The sequence below is a fragment of the Pinus tabuliformis genome, chromosome 1_2, assembly GCF_031772625.1.
Source record: "Pinus tabuliformis cultivar Carrire ecotype Pingquan chromosome 1_2, CPIR1, whole genome shotgun sequence".
Classification (NCBI taxonomy): Eukaryota; Viridiplantae; Streptophyta; class Pinopsida; order Pinales; family Pinaceae; genus Pinus; species Pinus tabuliformis.
The window spans coordinates 1,363,187,754-1,363,209,955 of NC_142298.1; the positions used below are offsets into that span (position 1 = coordinate 1,363,187,754).

A 22,202-nucleotide genomic window follows, 5' to 3' on the forward strand; every position below is an offset into this window, starting at 1 on the left:
TTACTCTGAGAGCATATCTAGATCCACACCCTAGCCCTTATTTCATTATTGATAGGTCACCTTGTGCTTGGTGTTAGAGCCTAAATCTGCCTTAGGCTGAAGGAAGGCAAAATTCAGGATAACCACAAACCACACTCAGTCTAGTAGCTAGCCCTACCAAAACAGGAGAGGGCTCTCTCGGGGTCACACTCAGTAAAAATAAACAATAAGGTCTGAGATGACTCAAAATGAATGCTGATTTTAGGCTAGTAAGTAAATATGAAAGAGATAATTTTAATAAATGACTGAATTTTCAGGGATGTATGGGACAAAGGACAGCATGAGCTGGGAAATTGAATCAAAGATGCAGAGTATTTCGTGAGGCAAGATAGGCAGGAGGTTTAGCAATCAAATTGAAGTAATATGGAGTGGAAATACTGTTGAGAGGTTGAAAAGGGCATAACCAATGAATCCTTTTCAAACAGAAGAAGACACACAGAGGATGAATGCTTTTCCAAGGTAGAGCAATAATTGGATTCTACCTTTCTTACTTAAAAACATTCAATTGGAAATGATTATGAATGGACTGTAAAACATAACAAGATACATATGAAACAAAACGAAGAAACATATGCTAAACTCATACCACATGAATCTCATGAATCAGAGCTGCATCATTTTATTAATTTCCTGGCCAAACTGTACAGTGAAGCGCTGAGTTTTCTCTCCCACCTTTCCCAGAAACTCCGACCCTTTATAAATGATTTACAATACAATAAATAATTTAGAGGTGGGAAAACAGATTGATGAAAATAGGGAGCTATTTCAACTAAAATCATGAAGATAGAAAAAGAGCCGTCCATCTGTTGTAAAGACAGAATAGCATTAAATTATTCCACTTGAATTTCTCTGATGACCAATTAAAAGGCAAAAACTATAGCGTGGATCTCATGAAATCGTGACTGAGGACAAAAATAGGAAAGTCGTTCCTATCTTTCTGCTGTGGTAGATATTCTTCGTTTTAATTTTGATTTTTGAATTTCCACCTTCCCTTAGAGCCTCTGCTCTACTTCTCTTATAGAAGCTAGTCTTACTTCTGATCTTATAAAACTCTAAATTTGATGTGCTATCTTCAATTTCCTTTAGCATGGAAGTCTTTACAAGCCCAGGGCAAACTAGGGTGACACCAATGTTGTAAGGCAAGAGTTTCAAGTCTTAGAGTTTCAGCGAGTCCTCTCAGAGCATATTTAGTTGTAGTGTAGAGCCCACTACCATACAAGGTATACAGAGAAGCAAGCGATCCCACGAATACCAGAGCCAACCGACAATGGTGGATGCTCCTCTGCTTCATCAATGGAAGAGCTGCGCGCAATGTAGAGCATTCCAGTTATGTTGGTTTGGACTGTGGAAGCAATTATGTCAATGGGGAGCTGATCCAGATAAGAAATACAAGTAACCCCAGCATTGCATACAAGAATATCAAGTGGCCTCCACTCAGAGGATTCATGTATGGCTGCAGAAATTGCTTCATAATCACTTATATCTACAACCTTGACATTGATCCTATCCTGATCACAGTGTCCCTCTTTGAGGATTTCTTCAGTTGCCTTTTGAAGATTAGAGAGATTTCTTGCTACCAAAGTGACGTAGGAGCCCTGTACAACAGCTTCTTTTGCAATTTCAAAGCTAATTCCGCTTGATCCTCCTGTTATAACAACGTGCTTATTTTGCAAACTACGGATAATGCAGGGGCGCCTCCATCTTAAGACGATTACAGTGGTGAAAACAATGGCCGTTGTTAATATTATTGCTTGAACCGCAGGATGTTGGCATGATTATGATTTGCAGTAACATGAGTTAGGCCTGTTATCCCTGGAAAATCCGTGCGAGTTATTAGCAATTTGGAACAATTCTTAGCAGTTTCGGGCCTTTAAGTGTATGCGCCACGTAGCTCGCCCAATGCGCCATGCCTTACTAGTGCACCGCGCCCGTGTAAATATGAACTGCGCGTTTGCTCCCAGTACGCCGTGCCTGCTCAGTGCGCCGCGCCAGTCACCCAACGCGCCGCGCACTGATCCAACACACAGTTTAGCTTCAAAACTTCATTTTTTCACTTCCTTGTTTTATCTTGGCTTTGGCTGATGTCTTTGGCATGCATATGGATCATCGAATGTGAAAATAACTCATGTATACAAAGGACTTTGATTATTTCTTTTGACGAACCCATTTCTGCAATATTTTGAACTTTGACACATTACACCTTTAATACATACTCTATTCTTTGTTTCCACTTATTTTTGAGTTGATGATGAATCGTGTCAACTTTTGCAGGTGTGGTGGGATCCGATTTCAGCCAAAAAAAAATAAAAATGACCAGAGGCTACATTTGAACATCTTCAACCGAAAAACCTTGAAAATATACATGGCAATTATTTCAAAAGACGAAAAGACGACTTTTTCTTCAAAACAGGGTTTTGAAGAAAAGTCATGATCAATCAGTATGACAATGAAATTTTCGAAATGAAAACATATTTTGAACCTCCCTTTGGCCTGCTGGCATTATTGGACGACTGTAAATGACCTTAAAATTGATTCGACAAACAAACCTAAACCACCAGGATAAGACATGAGGGGAAATGACTGACAAGACCCTTCCATCAGATTATGGCATGCCCCTAGCAGAATGTAGATGAATAAACAGAATGGGACACCTAAAAATGAAATGCAATAAGAGAAATGATCTCTGACGGAGGGATGGAAAGACCGACTCTAACACTTGGCATCGATTAGTATCATGGGTCTTTGACTGAGTGGCTTCCCTTTTGTTCTACATCAGCATTCATTATCACACATTGGGATTCATGCAATGCCTTGGTTTCCATATGACCATATTCGTGGATTCCTCTCCTCTTTGTTAACCTTAATTATTGGTTGGTTCAGAGGGTTTCTATCATGCGCTAGCTACATCTTGTGTACATTAGAAACATGCTTCGGTTGGGTTACTACATCTTTATTCATCTGATTCCTTCCACATTATTGTCCTACGGGTTACACTCGCACTAGATTGATGAAGGATGCCTTAATGCCTTCCTTCTAGCAGATCTTTTCCCATCTACTTCATCTCATTTCTCTGGGAAAGAGATCTAGAGTCCATTTGGCAATACCTTAGAATTTGCAAACATCAGTGGTAGATTCCTTCGCTATCAAAAGTGGGAAAACATCATTGTCTCCTAATTGGTAGATTCTTCCAAGTGTTCGACTACAGCTCATTTATTCACACTCGTTTGATTGTACTGGGTACCTTGGCTGTCATCATCATTATCGATGAGTAGTCTTTTGTTTGTTAACAGTATACATCAATGACTGGTAATCAAATTATTTCTCACATGGTCGACTTGAGATCATTTATTCCCATTGTGTAGAAATGTACCACGATGGTCTGTGGATACCTTGGGTTTGCATCAACATTTCTTGGTTCACTTGTCAGTTTCTCCTGTTTCTGCTAGTTGACACCATCCACGTTATATGTTGCAGCTCTTTACAGCAACATCCTATATGTTGGCACCTGAGTTGCAGTGTAGTACCATTTATTCCACCATTTGACTTGGTACTTTTTGGATCAACGTTATGACTTCATTGATCACCTTCATACTTCAGCATCATTGATCAGTTCTTTATATGTGATATTCATACATGTACTTATTTTGATATGATTGGACGATCCATTATGTATTTTTAGTTCCTTTATACTAATGCATATTGGATCCGCTTTTGTACTTGACATGCAGAAATGATTTACTATCTCTGAGCATGGGTATGCTCACTGTCGAGCCGTAAAAAGGGTCTTTTTCACCTCTAATTACCTCACATTAACTTGTCAATCCAGGAACAATTTGCTATTTCAAAGAGTGTACTTAGTTTGAGGCTGTCATTTGCTAGAGTAATGCTAGTAGTATAGTGCTCAGAAAACAAGAGTAAATGGATGCTTAAAACATGATCTACTTACATCAAAGAACTTTAAAGACTAAATCATGCGTTCAGAAAACTAAGCAATTTATCAGTCAAGGGTCCAGTAACAGTAACTCATCCCTCTGTAAACTGATGTAACTAAAGGGGATTAGGGAACAAATCATCAATCTGGGGACCAGATAACAAATGTCAATGCCCACTATAGTTTTAGATCGTTCTGCACACCAAAGCAATAATAACACAAATAACAGGAAATGGAACAGCAAATAAGAAATCGAACAGCAACTGAGAAATGGAACAGCAGCTAGAAAATGTAACAGCAACTAATTCTTATGAGCATCAACACCTTGATCTACGGGAATAAGTGCAGCAATCATATCCTACAGATGGCAATCTTTACTTTAAGAATAAATTAGACAACACACGGGAATAAAAGGGCAACTGATTAGTGAAATATGGAATAGCACTTTAGAACCAAATGTAGATGCATAATAAACTTAACACATGGCACACCTTAGTATCGAGAAAAACAATAATCTGATCTTGGTATTACAAATATCAATCTTAGTTATAAAAAGAACGATTGTAATACGTAATGGAACATCAATGTTAATTGAATCAGCAATCGCAATTAAATGTAATCTTTTAGACGAATATAGTAATACCAACTGATAAATGTTACAGCACAGTTACTCTGTAATTGAATAGCAACAACATTCTATAAATACCAACAATGTTATATCAGCAATTAAAGGAACAACAATGCGTTACAAAGTTAGAATGAACAATACGACGTCCCCGTCACAGAGAATGATATGACTCAGTCTAACATAAACCCAATATAACAGAATTGTGATGTAAAATAACAAAACACATCAGATTACCAAAGAACGTTGAAAATCAAAACCACGCACAAACTAAAGGTAATGGTACAGGAGCAAGTGTTCCACCAGGGCCGGGCCCTTAGCCTCCAGGGATACACCGCTTGAGACTATTCCAGGATCACAGATGGAGCAGCAACCAAATTTATATTAAAGCATTACAGAGTTACAGCGAAACACCTCTCAACGAGATTCGATGATCAAAGTTTGAAATACAGAGCACAGTTACATAAAAATTAACAGCGGATTCTCCACTCGAGCTAGCAGTGCTGCCCCTATTTATAACAGCTAAAGTGGAGATATCAAGGATGCGAAAATAGTTAAAGCAGTGTTCCCTCAGGATTAAAGGATCTTGAGGGATTTGCCAAATTGTTAATCCTCAGTTATCCGGTTGTTTTCTTGCGCCGAGTCGATATCTCCTTTTCCTTTCCTTGGTTGACATGTTTTAATTTAGATCGCCTTGTTTGCATATGGTTCCTCACCAAAGGGACAGCGGTTAACTTGGCCCTCTCTTTTTCTTTGGAATAGAAATCTTTAGTTTTCCCCTTTTCTTGCATAAGAAATGGCAATTATTAGTACTTTCATGTTGCATATAAATCCTATATATTTTGTCATGATTTCCCATTATCTACCTAGTTCATGCTACAAAGATGTTACGAGTTCTAAAGAAAAGATGACAAAATGATCAACAAAAACATACCTTCTTCAGTACTCCACACACCCCCCTGCTTACCCTTTTTCATGCCCTCATGAAAACATTGTAGTTGACATGTAAGGCAGTGAGAGAGTAGGCTGGAGATGGGATTTCATGTGGTGGTCTATAGCCATGATGCCTAACGAGGTGTTCAAAAAGATGGCCTGTCTGACCCTCAGGCATTTCATACAAGGCTTGGTATCCAGGTGCAGGGTGCCAAATAATCAGACTCTGAAACCTATATCCTAACCAAGATGGCCTTGCGCTCAAGATAATTTCACCATAAAGGTTCAAGCGATTGGAAGCTAACTTAAAGTTCTCAAAATTAAAGGGTTCCCTGAGTTGAATGTTCGAATTAGAAATCTGATACCGAAATTTAGCAGCATCAACAACAAGGTCTTTAATAGTGAAAAAGTATTATATTCCCTACCGAATGATTTTTGTATGAATAGGTCCTAATGCTTTAATCACGCCTGGAGTCCTCATAGGATTCCTATGTTTCTCCCATAACTGTACTAGGTTTCTAGGCTCAGCTCTTACCCATAAGTCTAATTCGTTTTCTTGTCTTTGAAAGGCATTATAGGTTTTAAGCCATTTGATTTGATTAACTCTAAATGAAATAAATGCCTACAGTTGCATATCCCCAACGAAAGGGTCGGGATTCTACTCTATCTCTTGATCGAGCACAAGGTTATGCAGATAAAATTCACATAATAACCTTTGAACCTTTACTCCATAATTCTTACAACAATTTATAAAATCATCAATAGTATTAATTTGTAGAGGGGTTCATGCTTTGACAGCCTTTATTTTCAATTACAAATATCGTTCCATCAAAAACAATGCATAATTCTTAGCAGGGGCCCTACATGCTAGGACGTCAGTGTACAAAGAGCATAAGATATCCATATACTTGACAACTATATCTAACCTATGAGTTACCTTTGCAACTTTTTCTTCTTCCTTTCGCCATCCTTCAAAGGCCCGGCTTTCGGATAAATTGACATTCCTTAGCTGTTGTTGTAATTCTTCATACCTTTCTCGAGGAACCGTTTGTTCTGTGAGGTTTTCTGCTACTCGTTGAGTTTGCATCAAACCCTCTCGTAGGGTTACTGTCCTCAGATCACTATCCCACATAGTAGTGGTGACTGGAAGGCTCACTTGAATCTTCTTATTACATCATTTTGTGTTCATGGCCTGCATTTCTCCAGAGGGTTGTGCCTCTGTTTGAACTTCTTTGTCACAGGCTGATATATCATCTGTTTGTACTTCAACATGGGTAACAGTTGAATGTTGTTCCTTTTGGTTTTGGACAACAATCTGGACTTCGACAGGGTTTTGAATAGCAGGCTGGACTCGAGTCCTCCGAATCTTTTTCTTGAGGGGTTTTTCCATAGTGATTTCTTGTCTTACCCCCAAGGTCTTTTTTACTCTCTTTCTCATCTTCAAAACCCTGATTTGTTGTCAGAGTCGGGCTATCACATTCAACAATCTTTGTTGTTCTTTTCGTAATCGTTTAATTTCTGTTATTTCCTTAGAAGGAACAGTTGTTTGTTTACTCAGGCCTGGATTATTATCTTGGCCAATTCCCTGGTTTTCTTCTTGGGGTGCTCCTTCGTTGTTCTGTTCGGGTTGCTCAGGAGTGAAAACCCTAGCTGGCTCTATTATTTCCTGGGTAATTTCTTTTTCTGCCTCTTCTTCTTCATGACATTCTTCCGGTGTAGTCTGGCTAGGAGCGGATGGTTCCGTTTCTGCATCTTCATCACTTTTCTCTCCTGTCATACTTACATCATGAACGGACTGATCCTCTTCTTTCTCTTCCTCGTCGCGCAATTCTTCAGGTGCAGTTTTGTCCTGAGCGGGTTGCTCTTTTGGTTCTTCTTCAATATGGAGGCCTAGAGGGCTGAGAGGTTGGGCATATTCACCCATATTGGCCAGAATTTGGGCCAATTCATCCTATTGCAATGGATTTTGCGGTGGGCTTCCTTCACGTTGCTTTGTCTTCGCCTCCACCTGCCCAGGTTGCTCAGTCTCTTCCTCTACTTCTCCTTCCTCATGTTCTTCCAGTTCTTTCTCATTCTCTCCTCCCTCCAATTCCGGGGGTTGCTTGTCCCCGGAATCATCTATTTCCACAGGTTGGCTGGTATTCGTTTGGAGATTTTCCAGCCTCCCTCGGATCTATGCCAATCTAACTGATTTTCTTTGTTTTGATGGTCTATCTGGTGTATTGGTATCATGTTTGTGTTTCAGGGCCGACAGAGTTAGTGCCCCATCTATCATAGTGATTAGCTCTTCCCAGTTGGTCTGTTGCTGAGCAAGACTGTGGCTAATTATCAGCTATATCAACCCATGGTGACTTACTACCGATTCTACATGTTGTTACTTTTTTATACTTCGGGCAACATCATGAAGTAATTAATTTAAAAATGCAGGTAAGTTCACAGAGCATTTATGTTTTAATACAGCTAAAAGTTTTAGGTGCCACAGTCTTACCACGTCTTTCCTGCCTTCACAGGTGATATAGCTCTAGATGATCTTCGCCAATTCTACCCACGACTCTCCTAATGCTGATGGTAGAACTCCCTTTCCTCTGACTGTCAGGTTCTGGCCGTCATCCTGGAAGATTTTTATGATCTTTCACAGTCTCTACTTCTTTATCGTCCACACTAGTCCAGTGGCTGGTAGTCCCGAGACTTCTACGATTATGTTATCGGTGACTGTTATGTGTCTCCCCCTTACTGTGGATTGATCTTCTTGCAAGTTCTGCAAGAATTCTATTGCCACGGTCTCGTTGGGTTCCCGTAAGTGATTGAGATAGACTAACCATCTTGCCCTTGCCAGGATTTCCCTTGTAGCATCAGAGATTGTCAATACCTATGGTTCCCTCTGAATTGATCTTCCTCCCATGCTTTTAGCTCACTGTAAAATCATAGAGACGACAAAGGAACAGCAGGCTGTTCAAACTGTTAAAATGTAGAGAAAATAACAAAATCGCAAAGCTCGTTCAAATTTTACTAATTTCTGCAGAGTATAATATGGAAATATCTTAGGAGCAGTAAGACGTGCAAATTGAAAGACGAGATACCATTAAGCCTTGCTATTCCCAAGTAAGAGTTTGCTGAATAATAGCCTAACACGTATGCCAGCAGATTATGAAGTCAGCCTCCCCCCTTGCAATGTGATAGGCTGTCCTCGACCATCAAATGAGGGAGTGGCGTGCTGATCTGTCCTGATACAGAGTCATAAAGGAACAACGTATGCCAACATGCCATGTTTACAAAAGGAGCAGGTTATTGAAATTGAGGTGTATAATAGGATCACTTAATAAATAAGAAAACGCGGTTACATGATGCGAGGCTGGGAGGATAGGACAGCTGACGTGCACAACCAGTGTAATGTGATCATTATCGACTTTTCCATCATGATTGGTTATGATAGATTTTCATGTGTTTTATGGTTTGGGGAAGTAATATACCTAATCTTATTTGATAGATTACAAAGATATAAGACAAAGAAGGGTGTTAATGATTACTATTGCTGTATACGGAATGTGACTTCAATACCATTAACAGAGCTCTGCTACCGATAGGTGTCCATAACCTTGACAGAGTTGTTTGTTTCACCCATGGAACCATGATCCTTTGTGTATGCCTAGGAAGTGTTGTGCAGTGTCAAAATGGAGGTCATTATGCTGGCTTGTTAACCAGTTAAATCATAATTCCATTCACCAGGAAGGAGTGAAAGGTGGGCAGGCTGGCTCGTGATGAGACCTCCTGTTCCAAGAACTCTTTATTTTTTCTGATGTGCCTATTGGACCATATCCCTGGTGTGGTGGCCATAGTAGGAATGCCACTTCACTTTCTTCCTTATGATCATGTTAGGCTGGCTCTTGATGAGACCCCCTATCCTGCATTTGACAATTCATATAAGCATCATTTTTCTCTTCTTTTTCTTTCATGACGTACTTTCCTATTTATACACAAAGGGTGGTTCAACACTCCTTAAGAGTAGGAATGGTGGAAGAAGTCTTAACATCTCAATAGGAAAATATAGACCTTTTGTTCTTATTCCATAATAATAATCAAAGAGGATTATGGGGATTAAAAAGAACCAACATGATAAAGATAACTAATCATATCAGTATCAGTAAGATAACGACAGCAAAAGTGATGAATAATGGTGCCATTTCCTCTTTCCTTCCATCAATTCATAGCAATTTCTTTTAAAAAAAATAGCGATTTTATATATTTTTCTGATTTCGGTATGCTTTAGCTTTGTATCCATTACATAAGTGTATAGTTGTGCTCCAAAAGACCTAAAACAGGAGGAACAGCAAGTATCTTTAGATTAGAATAGCAAGGAGAACAAGCATAAGTAAAAGGAAGATGAGAATGTTGTCATTTGAAAATGGAAGAGAAAGAAAATACGAGCGCTGAAAAAGGAGCAGCGTAAACCGAAAATATCGTTCCTTTGGAAAAGGAACAGTAGAAAATCGTAATGTTGTTCCTTTGGAAAAGGAACATCAAAGACCAAAAGTGTTGTTCCTTTGGAAAAGGAACAACAAAAATCAAAAAGTGTCATTCCTTTGGAAAAGGAACAGCAAAAACGCAAGTGTTGTTACTTTGGAAAAGGAACAGCAAAAATCAAAAAGTGCCATTCCTTTGGAAAAGGAACAACAAAAATCCAAAAGTGCCATTCCTTTGGAAAAGGAACAGCAAAAATGCAAGTGTTGTTCCTTTGGAAAAGGAACAACAAAAATGCAAGTGTTGTTACTTTGGAAAAGGAACAGTGAAAATCAAAAAGTGTTGTTCCTTTGGAAAAGGAACAACAAAAATTAAAAAGTGTCATTCCTTTGGAAAAGGAACAGCAAAAAAGGCCGAAAGTGTCATTCCTTTGGAAAAGGAACAACAAAAATCAAAAAGTGTTGTTCCTTTGGAAAAGGAACAGCAAAAACGCAAGTGTCGTTCCTTTGGAAAAGGAACAGCAAAAAACAAAAAGTGTCGTTCCTTTGCAACAGGAACAACAACATGAAAGTGAAAAAGGAATGGCTGATCCAGAAGGTTATGTTCCTTTGGAAAAGGAATAGTAAAACAAAAATGTTGTCCCATTGGAAAAGAACAGCAGAAACAACCAAAGTGCACACGAATGTTGTCCATTCATAAAAGGAACAGCAAAACGATAGGATTGCTGCTGCTTCGAAAAGGAACAACAAAGTGCTAATTCAAAAATATGTACAGAAAATGATTTAACAAAAGAAAGAAATTATGTACAAAGTGTAAAAATAGGTGAATCACTTAATGAATCACAGGTGAGGAAGATGTCTCTTCCTCCCCCAAAATTTTCATGTCAGAGTCTTCATGTAGTGGCTAGTAGAAGGACTCCCGAGTAAGTGGTTTGCGGTAAAGTTGAACTCGGTGGCCATTTGCCTTGAATGTATGTCCAGATCCATCAATGGTGATTAGAGTAAGAATACCATTGTCATGTACCTTCTGGATTTCATATGGCTTTAGCCAACGAGTCCGAAGTTTCCCGGGAAAATCCTGAAACCTGGAATCGTATAAGAGCACCCAATCTCCTTCGCGAAAGACTTTATGTTTAATAACAGTGTCATACCATTTAGCTCGCTGCTATTGGATTAATGCAGTGTTTTGAAGCACAGAGAGCATGATTTCATCTAGCTCATTGATCTGTTGTAATCTATTAGTCTGTGCTTCATTTAGATCTAAGATGACTTCTTGTGTTGTTCGTAGTGTTTGGATTTCGAATTCTATGGGAAAAATGGGTTGCTTCCCAAACACCAATTGATAAGGTGAATAGTCGGTAGTTCTTCTCCATGTTGTTCTGTAAGCCACAAGGCTTCTGGTAGTCTTGCAGCCCAATCGCGTCTATGTGACGCAATGGTTTTTGTTAAGATTGCTTCTATTATCTTATTACTAATTTCTACTTGACCATTTGCCTGTGGGTGGTATGGAGTAGTGATTTTGTGCTAGATATGATAGTTTTTGAGTGTTGCAGCAATCTTGTTACCAGCAAACTGTGGTCCACCGTCTGTAGTTATATCTCTTGGAAGCCCATATCGCATGAATGTATGGAACAAGAACTGTATGACAGAATCCTCTATAGCTCTTGGCAATGCCTTTGCTTCAACCCATTTGGTGACATATTCTGTTGCCAACAAAATATATGTTTTCTCGTTTGAGGATGGGTTAATTGGTCCAATGAAATCGTGGGCCCATCGCTCGAATGGTTCAATAAATAGTTGTGGGTTCAGGGGCATTTCATCGGACTCACTAGGGTGTCTTGCTCTCTGGCAACTGCCATAGCCTTGGACGAAATTTTTTGCATCTTTGAAGATCGTGGGCCAATAATACCCTGTTTGTAGCACCTTATGTCCAGTTCTACAATCGTTGAAATGTCCGCCACATGGTCCGTCATGATAGGCTTTCAAAATGTCAAAAATTTCATCCTCACGGACGCATCTCCTGATGTGCATATCTGCCCCTGTGTGGAACAGGTAGCCCCCAATCCAAGAAAATTGAGCACTTCACTGAAAAATTTTCTTCTGTTCATTGGGGGTTAGATGTTTCCATAATTTACCTAATGCTAAGTAATTGGCAACATCAGCATACCAGGGTGTTTTAACAGTAACAACAAATAAATGTTCATTTGGAAATTGATCTTCAACTGCTGCTGCATCCACTAGCTTTGGCATATGCTAGAGAAAGTCAGCTATAGGATTTTCTTTTCCAGGTCTATCCTTGATTGTAATATCGAATTCCTGCAATAAAATCAGCCATCTAGTTATTCTGCCATTTGTGATTGGTTTATTTGCTAAATACTTTATGGCACAGTGATCTGTATACAAGATAATAGGATATCTAGTAATGTAATGCCTGAGCTTATTGACAGCTTGTATTATAGCTAGAAATTCCTTCTCAGTAACAGTATAGTTCAATTCAGCAGGGGATAAGTTTTTGCTAATATAATAAATTGCATATGGTTTTTTATCCTGTTCCTGCCCAAGGACTGCTCCAATAGTTGTATCTGAGGCATCTGATGAAATTTGAAATGGCAAGTCCCAATTTGGTCCTCGAAGGACTGGGGCTTTGGACACAAGCTTCTTCAGATCCTGAAAGGCATGTTCACATTTATCTGTCCAAAGAAAGTCAACATTACCTGTCAGTGCATACAGAGGTGCAGCAATATGGGAAAACTGTTCTATAAACCTTCTATAATAACTAGAAAATCCAAGAAAACTGCATACCTCTGTTTGAGTGGTAGGAGTGGGAATTAGCAAAATTATTTGGATTTTGGCTGGGTCTACCTGTATACCAGTTGTTGAGATATAATGGCCTAGAATAAGTCCTTCAGTCATCATCATATAGCATTTTTCATGGCTTAAACGAAGCCTAGTAGCAATGCAGCGATGTAGGACTTTTACAGTGTGTCCAAGGCTGGGTCAAAATCGTCTCCGTATGGTGTAAAGTCATCCATGTATACTTTGAGTCCTTCATTTATTAAGTCTGAAAAGATGTTGAGGATAGCCCTTTGAAATGTGGCAGGAGCATTGCATAAGCCAAAAGGTAGAACTCTATCGGAAAATTTTTTCGAAGGACAAGTAAAAGTGGTTTTGTCTTGGTCTTCAGGGGCAATCTAAATCTGATTGTATCCACTGAAGCCGCCTAAGAAAGAAAAGAATTTCTTTCCTACCAAAGTGTCTAATACTTGGTCAATGAATGGAAGGGGAAAGTGGTCTTTTTTTGTTGCTTTATTTAGCTCTCTATAATCCACACAAATCCTCCACTTTCCATTGGTACCACAACAAGTGGAGAGACCCATTTACTATCGGAGATAGGGTAGATAAAGTTGACATCTAAAAGTTTTTGAAGTTCAGCTTTTACAACATCTTTTAGATGAAGATTAAGTCTCCTTTTTGGTTGGTGAACAGGTCTCGCATCCTTTTCTATGTAAATGTGGTGTGTACATAATTGGGGATCAATTCCTTTCATATCAAGGTAGTCCCATGCAAATTCTTCTTTATAGTTCCTCAATAATTGGATGAGCTTCTTTTCTTGTTCGGAAGTCAGGTTGTCATTAATGTTTAAAGTCTTTCCCGACTCAATTTCCACGATTTTTCTTTCTGGAACAGAGGTAGTAGGTATTGTTTGATCATGTGTATCTTTAAGAGGATCTTCTTCTAATTCATTATCAAATACTGCTTCTATCATATGACATTATATGTGGGATCTGGATTCAGCTTGACTAATAAAATTATTAATGGCATCATCTTTTGTTTGGTCTTTGAAATCTAGGGCCTATTGTATGGTTAATGGAGATCTAATATTTTCGGTGAGGTATAATACAGGATGCTTATTAGTTTTTATTATTGTGACACTTGGCTGCGCTGGATGATATAAGGCTAGGTTCTTGATATTTAACCCTCTGGTTATGGTCATATTGCCTTGTCGGCAGCCAATATAAGCATTGGCAGTCACAAACCAGGGTCTGCCTAAGATCAATGGATGTCCATCAAGTCGGCTTTTAGGGTTTATTATCAGAAAATCAGCCGAATACTCCTAGGAGTCAACAGATATGATGACATCATGTAGGGTGCCTTCTGGCCTTACCACAGATCGGTCAACTAGTTCTAGTAACGTAGAGGTTGGTTCTACCGATGTCATGCCAAATTTTTGGCAAGTATTGGTTGGTAAGATATTAATTGCAGCTCCTAGATCAACTAAGGCATTTGAGAAGGTTTGACCATAGATTTGTACGGTTACTATTGGATTTCCTGGGTCTTCATATTTAATGGGTGTTTCTTTTTCTGATAATAAGTCAAACAGAGTACCAACTACTTGGACTTTTGGGTTATTTTTTATTTTCCTCCTTGGTTTCTTTATACATAATTCTTTGATAGTCTTTGCATATATCGGAATATCTTGAATGGATTGGAGGAGATTAATTTTTATGTACAGGTTTTTTAATTCTCCCAGAATGTCAAAATCAAAATATTGTATAGGTCGAGGTACAATTAATTGTTCTGGGAATGGAGGAGAGGATGTGGTTTCTTGATTATGAATTTGTTGTCTAGTCACATCCTCTTCTTGTGGCGGTTGTTCTATAGGTAACTGACTTTCAACATGAGTTGTCTTATCTCCCTCATTTTCGATGATACGCCCAGATCTTAATTGGAAGTCATTACACTCCCTTAGATCGGTTCCTATTTCTGGTGTTTCCACTATTTGAATAGATTGGACCGGTCTATTATTTGGATTAGGGTTTGGTTGGGCTGGGAGTTGAGGTCTTAAGTTAGACTGGGGGCTTTGTTGTAAGGTTGGCAGTGTAGGTTGAGGGAGCGGGATGGTTCCTACTGGCTGATTCATCGGTCTTTGCCAGTTTGTCTGCCAGGCTTGACTCTGTGAAGTAGGAGGGGTCCATTGTGTTAGATAAGTGTTATTTTGCCAATATGGTGGGGTATAGGGAAAATTTGGCCAATTGGGTTGACTTTCTTGACTCAGCCATGGAGATTATGAAGGAAATCACTATTGTGGCCAATTTGGGAAGGGAGGTTGATTTTGCCACATTGTATTATATTATTGAGCATGATATTGTGGAGGCTAAAAAGAAGAAGCTGGGTCTGGAAACATACCTAATTGTTGCGGCTGCCATTGACGGTGCTGATTGAGTAGATACACCGATTCTATCTCTTCTTCTGCTTCCTTATATACTTCTTTTAATCCAGGAAGTGAGGGACAGCTTTCTGTGGAGTGGTCTTTTGTGCAAATGGCACAAACTTGGACTGCATCTAATGGACACTTCTTATGGATATGTTTCTTCCTGCATCGGGGATAGAAGATTGCTGAATTTTGTTATGCTTCTGCTTGCTCTTGTTTGGCCTACATAATATCAAGTTGTGTTGTCAGTGTCCCTAGTATATCAGTTTTAAAATTTTCTAATAAATTTCCAATTTCTGCATCAATTACTCCTTTTGCCGAAATTTTGTTATCTCTTGCAAACCGATCATGCTCTGCTGGTTTTAGTCTTGTGCTGCCTTTCGAGCTCCTAATACATATATTAATAATGTCAGCAAAATTTTCCTGATAAATGTCTCCTTTTCCCATAATATTCAATGTTTCAATCCATTGTTCCTTCATTCCCCTAATTAATGATGTTTTCAACACATTATCAGGTAAGGGTAATGATGCATAAGGAGATCTTTAAAGATTATATTGGAAACGTTCAACATACTATTCTAATGTTTTATTTGGTCTAGCTACCATTTGAAATATTTCATCTTTTAACTCTCTAGACTTGCAATAGTCCTGATATTTTTTTAGAAAAGACTCTTTCATTTGATCTCAGTTATTTATAACACCACCACCTAATCCCATAAACCATCTTAAAGTAGCCCCTTTTAATGTAGAGGGAAATAATTTTAGTTTCTGGGGATCGGTGGTATAGTCATATCCCCTACACAGCACATCAAATTCAAATAGAAATGCATCCGGATCTTCTGATGTAAGGCCATGAAATGTAGGGATACGCTGAACAGGGAAAATTTTAAGACCCCCCCCTAAATTTATAAATATAATAAATGGGCGAATCTCCATGGTATATAGGAAAAATGGAAGGTGATTTTATCAATAATATAATATGTATATATAATTTTTTGGCGAATCTCTCACCAGGCATGGCGAATATTTTACTCAATTATAAAATCTTGTAAGATCTTGGCGAGTCTTTCACTAAATAATAAAACTTTGTAAAGTCCTAGTGAATCTTAGCATAGGCTACATGCTAGTTTAATTCCCCCATTTAAATAGGCTACATTCCAGGTGAATACCATGGGTCAATACCATGTGCCATTTTGGTGAATACCATGGGCCAATACCATGTGCCATTTTTATTTTTATTAATTCTAATATTAGGGTTAATAATGGTTTTTTGCATGGTATTAATAACAATCTAGTCCATGGTATTTGTCCCATAGTATTTTGGCCATAGGTTTCACCTAAATATAACCCATTTTTTGAGTGTTCGTAAATATAAGGTGACTTATGGAGTAAATATAAAAAAATGTTTTATTTGTTTACCATACCCCTCGTTTATTTATATTTTTATTAATTTACCATACCTGTTTTACAAATATGGTATTTGGCCCATAGGATTCACTTAAATAAAACCTCTTTCTTGAGCCTTCATAAATAGAACGAGGGTTATGGACTAAATATAAAAAGAGGTTTTATTTATTTACGATACGTCTAGTTTATTTATATTTTTATTTATTTACCATACCTTTTGAGTAAGTATAAAAAGACGTTTTATTTATTTACCATACCTCCACTTTACTTATATTTTTATTTGTTTACACCCTTACATGTATATAAGGTGACTTATGGAGTAAATATAAAAAATGTTTTATTTATTTACCATACCTCTCATTTATTTATATTTTTATTAATTTACCATACCTCTTTTATAAGTATGGTATTTGGCCCATAGGATTCACTTAAATAAAACCTATTTTTGAAAATGGGCGAATGGATTCACTTAAATAAAACCTATTCTTGAAAATGGGCGAATGGAAGGTTGTAAGTCCTAATTTCAAGGGCTAAATTTACCTTTTTTACCCTCTCCCTTAAAATAAGGTGGGCTATTTGAGGTGATTTGTAAAAATGTACTATGATACAAAATATTCGCCCACTAAAAATTTAAAACCCCTTAATTTCGCCAAAGGGCGAACATTCGCCCCTAAAATTATCCTTGATGCTGAAGAGGAATTGCTTTCATGCGTGCATTAGCTGCAGTATCCACGATGGGGTATTTCAGTGTAGAGGTTTGGGTGTTTGGCTGATGCTGGGCCATTTGGTCAAATATATGCCAATAACCTTCTGGGATGTCTAGGAGGGTATTCCTAGGTTATCGAGGGGGAATGGCTCTAACGGGAACGGCCTTGACAGCGCTTCCTTTATCTGGGATGATGAGAGTGCCTAATGTCTGGGGGGATTGAGTTTCCTCAACTTTGTTATAAATGATTTTTGCAGCACTTCCCTTATCTGGGCTACTTAATGGCTGAATTACCCCAAGAGGAGACCTTGGTTCTTTAATTTCTCCTGTCTCTCCTCTCCCTTCACAGAGGTTTCTAAGATTCCCTTCTTGCAAAGATTTTGGGCTAGAATTTTCAATTTCTTGAAAATGTTGCTCTTCGGTTTGACTATGCACCTCAGCAAAGGCTACAGATGGTGATCTTGTGGCCTGAAGGGAACTAGTAGGTTGTCTAGAAGTAACTTTTCTAGGTCCTATTGAAGGCTGAGATTCTGCTTTCTTAAGGATTTCGTTTATAAAGTTCAATCAGCCAAGGGTCACTGGCCCCTTAGCTTTATCAGGCTTTGGTAGAGTTTTAGGATTCTTTTCTGGATTTTTGTGCTTAGTCATGCACACAAACCAACTACTAGGTTCTACCCAATCAAAACAACAACAAATCTGCAGGGAAGCGAGTAGGGGATCAAGGCTATTACATACTCCACATGCAGGTTCTTACCTTCCGTCTTTAAAACCCAATTCTTTCCTAGTAGACTCTTACACTACTCTAAAAAGAGACAAATGGCTACACTCTTCCCCGGCAATGGCGCCAAAATGTCGAGCCATAAAAAGGGTCCTTTTCACCTCTAATTACCTCACATTAACTTGTCAATCCAGGAACGATTTGCTATTTCAAAGAGTGTACTCAGTTTGAGGCTGTCATTTTCTAGAGTAATGCTAGTACTATAGTGCACAAAATGCAAGGGTAAATGGATGCTTAAAACATGATCTACTTACAACAAAGAACTTTAAAGACTAAATCATGCATTCAGAAAACTAAGCAATTTATCATTCAAGGGTCTAGTAGCAGTAACTCATCCCTCCGTAAACTGATGTAACTAAAGGGGATCAGGGAACAGATCATCAATCTGGGGACCAGACAACAAATGTCAATGTCCACTACAGTGTCAGATCGTTCTGCACACCAAAGCAATAATAACGCAAATAATAGGAAATGGAACAACAAATAAGAAATGGAACAGCAACTAAGAAATGGAACAACAGCTAGAAAATGTAACAACAAATAATTCTTATGAGCAGCAACACCTTGATCTACGGGAATAAGTGCAACAATCATATCCTACAGATGGCAATCTTTACTTTAAGAATAAATTGGACAACACACGGGAATAAAAGAGCAACTGATTAGTGAAATATGGAACAACACTTTAGAACCAAATGTAGATGCATAATAAACTTAACACACGGCACACCTTAGTATCGAGAAAAAGAGTAATCTGATCTTGGTAATACAAATATCAATCTTAGTTATAAAAATAACGATTGTAATCCATGATGGAATAACAGTGTTAATTGAATCAACAATCGCAATTAAATGTAATCTTTTAGACTAATACAGTAATACCAACTAATAAATGTTACAGCACAGTTACTCTGTAATTGAACAACAACAGCATTCTGTAAAGACCAAGAATGTTATATCAGCAATTAAAGGAACAACAATGTGTTACAGAGTTAGAATGAACAATAAGACGTCCCTGTCATAGAGAATGATATCACTCGGTCTAACATAAACCCAATCTAACAGAGTTATGATGTGAAATAACAAAACACATCAGATTACCAAAAAAGTTGAAAATGATAACCACACACGAAGTAAAGGTAATGGTATAGGAGCAAGTGTTCCACCAGGGCCGGGCCCTTAGCCTCCAGGGATACACCGCTTGAGACTATTCCAGGATCACAGACGGAGCAGCAACCAAATTTATATTAAAGCATTATAGAACTACAACGGATCACCTCTCAACAAGAGTCGATGATAAAAGTTTCAAATACAGAGCACAGTTACATAAACATTAACAACGGATTCTCCCCTCGGGCTAGCAGTGTGCCCCTATTTATAACAGCTAAAGCGGAGATATCAAGGATGCGAAAATACTTAAAGCAGTGATCCCTCAGGATTAAAGGATCCTGAGGGATTCATCGAGTTTTTAATCCCCAGTTATCCGGTTTTTTTCTTGCACCGAGTCGATATCTCCTTTTCCTTTCCTTGGCTGCGATGTTTTAATTTAGATCGCCTTGTTTGCATATGGTTCCCCGCCAAAGGGACAACAGTTAACTTGGCCTTGTCTTTTTCTTTGGAACGACAATCTTTAGTTTTCCCCTTTTCCTGCATAAGAAATGGCAATTATTAATACTTTCATGTTGCATATAAATCCTATAGATTTTGTCATGATTTCCCATTATCTACCTAGTTCATGATACAAAGATGTTATGAGTTCTAAAGAAAAGATGACAAAATGATCAACAAAAACATACCTTCTTCAGTACTCCACACTCACCTCAGACAACAGTTTCTTTATGATCTCTTTCACTAGCTTGGCAGGTTGAATTCTGGTGAACTCCTCCTCGGTCTCGTCCTGATTCCTTCTATACACTTAATATATTTCGGGCATCATGTACCCCTTTTGGCCTCATATATTAGGGGCATCTGTTATAGCACCATTTACCATTCTTGGTAGATTTGATGCTCTCGTTATGGCCTAGGGCAACCCTTCCTTCCAAACTTGGTCCAAAATCTAAAAAGCAATGTTTTATTTCCTATGCAATACTTTTCCCTATGATAAAAGAATGTACACGCGGATCAGCATATACCCAACCCACGTAAATGTGTTAAAACACTTAAAAATAATAAATTTCCTTAATTTCGAGCGAAGTTCATGGGTTTTACCTATTACTTACCTCCTATAGCTCGTGGCCCAACTATTTCCCAACTGAAGAAACTAATTTAGAGAAGTACAAACAAACCTCCATGGGAAGGCCTTAGAAGATAAGAGAGGAGATATTGATATTATAGTTGATTGATCCCTGATCGAGTCTGATGAAATCTCTATGCCTCCTGCACTCCCCAAAGCTTTAGGAAACCCTTTTTTCCTCTTTTTAGATATCCTTCATCATTCTTGAGATATCCTTGTGCATGATTATGGAGGAAAACCATTCAGGCCAGGAAAGGACGGATCTAGAGGATGGTTTTACTTGGAGGTGGAGGAAGACCCGAGTTGTAGTTTTCCACCTTTCTTGTAGCTTAAATCAATCAAGAAATGTTGTTTTGTTCATCATATTAATCGTGTTTATGCATTTATCTATATTGTGATTTGTTTATAAATCTTATATTAAAGTGTAATTATTCATTTGTTTATATGATCCAACGTATATATCATGAATATGCTTTACGTTTCTACTATTGTATATGCTTTGCTTGAATAATTTACAAGTTTTAAAGGCATCAGGAGAAGCAAAGGGTTTGCACCCTACGAGATCTACCCAAACGTAAGACCTCCTGGTAAGGGCACTTCTTCCCAGTTCAGTAGAATAAGCATTTATATTGTTTGTCTGATCATTTCTTGCAACTGTTTTCCATCCACTCTGTTGGGGTTTTCAACCCAAGACCCTAGGGTGTTGTCACCCGAAACATCTTCTGAAATGTCTACAACCTTTTTAATGTCACCATTGAATTCCTCAGTTTCACTTTCATCCAAGGGAGAAAAGGCCTATTCTTCTTGGTGATGGAAAGGGTTCTCATATAAAACCTCCAATTTCTCTTCATCCATGAACTCTTCATCACCATAAACACTTTCCAAATGATGAATAAAACCTTGAAAATGCTTGCAACAATATTTTACCAGAACTAAAGATGGATTTTCTTCTTTAACATTTTCATAAAACATCATATGAAAAATCAAGAAATGAATAAATACAACCAGGTGGAAAACCTTCATACCATGATCTTGCTTGTTCCTCCAAGGTGGCCATGACCATCTTCATCAGACAATATTCATGAAACTGAATCTGTAGCCTATTTACATGCATGTGGAATTTGACAAAGTGAAGAGCAACATTGTCTCCTTTCTCCTCTTTGAACTTAGGCGAATAAGTCTGCCAATCTACACAAGGCATGCGGTTTGGAAAACCTGGAATATGAGCATGATTTAAGAGAGTATACCTTGCAAATCTAGGATTCATCTTGTATAAGTGAAGTCGCCAATTTAGTCACATATGGAGTACTTTGAACTTGCATGAAACTGATTGGAGTCGCCAGGTGGGATGTTTCAGCCTTCCCGTGTCTGATCATTGTCCACCATCAATAATCAGATCTCATCCTTTTCGTTCTTTCCTAGGGAAGATATGTCACTCATTTTCCTGGCAACGACACCAAAATGTTATCATCTACTTCTCCTAGGCTGAGGAGGATATTGGAAGAGGTAACTTCAAACCACTTGTAGCTCAACATCTAGCCCTACTAAACTAGAGAGATATCTCTCTAAGAATTTCTTGGTCAATGAATGGAAGAGAAATGGATTTTAGGCTATATAGTTTAGGTTTTAGCTTTAGAAAATTTAGGGTTTCTAGGTTGCTGGACTAGAGATGAGAAAGAGAAATTAGGTTAAGGTCTCAAAGGTTTGCAGTAGCAGACGGAAAGAGGGGCAAGATAACACTGTCTTGTGATGGATTTAAGGTTTTGGTCAATGTATAGTATGGTCTGAAAGCTTAACAAATCATAATGAGAATGTATTACCATGAATTCATTAATCTAGAAGAAGAAATACAAAAACATGATTTTCCACATAAACAGAGCT

At 38.2% G+C, this 22,202-nt stretch overlaps 1 pseudogene; it reads right to left on the bottom strand.

Annotated features, from left to right (window-relative positions):
- Positions 1-927: 927 nt before the first annotated feature.
- On the bottom strand, positions 928-1,805 carry LOC149211307 (uncharacterized; annotated as a pseudogene).
- Positions 1,806-22,202: the final 20,397 nt, after the last annotated feature.